Source organism: Pteropus vampyrus, unplaced genomic scaffold (genome assembly GCF_000151845.1).
Source record: "Pteropus vampyrus isolate Shadow unplaced genomic scaffold, Pvam_2.0 Scaffold262, whole genome shotgun sequence".
Classification (NCBI taxonomy): domain Eukaryota; kingdom Metazoa; phylum Chordata; class Mammalia; order Chiroptera; family Pteropodidae; genus Pteropus; species Pteropus vampyrus.
The window spans coordinates 1,375,001-1,377,180 of record NW_011889043.1 but is presented as its reverse complement, the minus strand read 5'-3'; the positions used below and the strand labels follow the sequence as shown (position 1 = coordinate 1,377,180).

Sequence of the window (2,180 nt, the reverse complement as noted above, 5' to 3'; positions counted from 1 at the left end):
TGCCAGTAAAATTGGGATCATCTAAACTGAGTCCAACTGGCTTATTCTAAATATAAAAATTTTCCACTGTAAAAAGAGTAAATATATATATAAGTAATTAATATCCAGAATATATATTTAAAAATCCCTACAACTCAGCAAACAAACAACAACCTGATTTTAAAAATGAGCTAAGGACATGAATAAAAGTTTCTCGAAAGAAGATATACAAATGTCTAACAAGCACATGAAAAGATGCTCGACGACTAGGAAAATCAAAAGCAAAATCACAATGATTTCGCCTTATTATATTACCAGAAACAGCCAATAAATCTACCATTTGATTTGGCAGGGTGGGGCAGGGGAGACGGTGGGAAATAACCACAGTGAGATACCACCTCACACCCATTTGATGCCTGTCTTCAAAAAAATAGAAAATTAGTGTTGGCAAAGATGTGGAGAAATTGGAATCCTTTTACACTATTGGTGGAAATGTAAAATTGTACAGCTACTGTGGGAAATAGTATGGTAGTTCCTCAAAAAATTAAAAATACAATTACCATATGATCTAGCAATTCCATTTCTGGGTATATACTCAACAGAACTGAAAACAGAGTAGAAGAGATGTTTGAACACCTGTGTTCATAGCAGCATTATACAGTAGCCAAAAGGTGGAAGCAACTCAAGTGTCTATCAATGGATGAATAGATAAACAAAATGTGGTATCTACATACAATAGAATATTATTCAGCCTTCAACAGGAAGGAAATTCTGACACACACTACAACATGAATGAACCTTGAGGACATTATGCTAAGTAAAATAAGCCAGTCACAAAAGGACAAATTCTGTATGATTCCAGTTACATAAGGTACGCGATAGTCAAATTCAGAGACAAAAAAGTAGAATGGTAGAATAGGAAGATGTCTTTTAATGTCTATAGAGTTTCAGTTTTGAGAGATGAGTTATGGAGATTGATTGTACAATGGGAATATACTAAACTACTGAACTGTACACTAAAAAATAGTTAAGATGGTAGATTTTATGTATATTTTACTACAATTAAAAATAAAAATGTTTAATGGACAAATGATCTGAATAGACTTTTCTCCAAGGAAACCTTGTACTATTGTACTTTGCTTTATTGCACTTCACAGATGTTGCATTTTTTTACAAATTAAAGGTAAGGTCCTCCACCAGCAAAAAGAACACGACTCATTTTATTGCAATGCTTTTTATTGGGGTGGTCTGGAACTAAACCAAAATATCTCCAAAGTATGCCTGTACAAATGGCCAATAAATACATGAAAAGATACTCATCATCATCGTTAGTCATCAGAGGATGCAAATCAAAACCCCAGTGAGGGTATCAACTACACACCCACTGGGATGGCTAGAATCAAAGTCAGGTAATGACAAAAATTGGCAAGGTTGTAGAATAATTGAAACCCTCATACAGTGCTAGTGGAAATGTAAAATTGTGCAGCCACTTTGGAAATCGGTTTGGCAATTCCTAAATGGTAAACATGGAATTGCTATATGGTGCAGCAATTCCACTCCTAAGTATGCACTCAGAAAAAATTGAAAACATATGTTCATACAAAAAGTTGTACATGAATGTTCATAGCATCATAATAGCCAAAAAGTGGAAACAAATGACCATCAACAGATGAATGAATTAAGTGACATCTCCATGTAATGGAATACTATTCAGCAATAAAGAGGAATGAAGTACTGATTCATGCGACAACATAGATGAAGCTTGAAATCATTCTTCTCAGTGAAAGGAGCCATTACAAAAGGCCACAAATTGTATGATTCCATTCATATGAAGGTCTAGAACAGCTAAATCTACAGAGACAGAAAGTAGATGAATTGTTTCCAGGGCCTAGGAGGGAGAGGTAATGGGAAGTAACTGCTAATGAGTACAGTTTCTTTTAGAGAGATGAAAATGCTCTGAAATTCTACAGTGGCGATGGTTGCAATATTCTTTGAATATACTAAAAATCATCACATCATACATTTTAAGTGAGTGGATTTGATGGTATGTTAATTATATCTAAATAAAGCTTTTGGAAAAAAATAGATTGAAAGTGGAAAAGAATAATTGTATCATCACGATTCAGAGTTTTGTGAGATAGTTACTCAAAACAACTAAAATTATATTTCATATCACCAGGAGTACCATACTTTGGAAACAT

The 2,180-nt window shown here is 33.9% G+C and overlaps 1 protein-coding gene across 1 annotated transcript in view; it reads left to right on the top strand.

Moving 5' to 3' along the window:
* Positions 1-2,180, top strand: part of IQGAP2 (IQ motif containing GTPase activating protein 2) — a 266,860-nt gene that overhangs the window by 244,049 nt on the left and 20,631 nt on the right. The gene's annotated exons all lie outside the window — the stretch shown is intronic.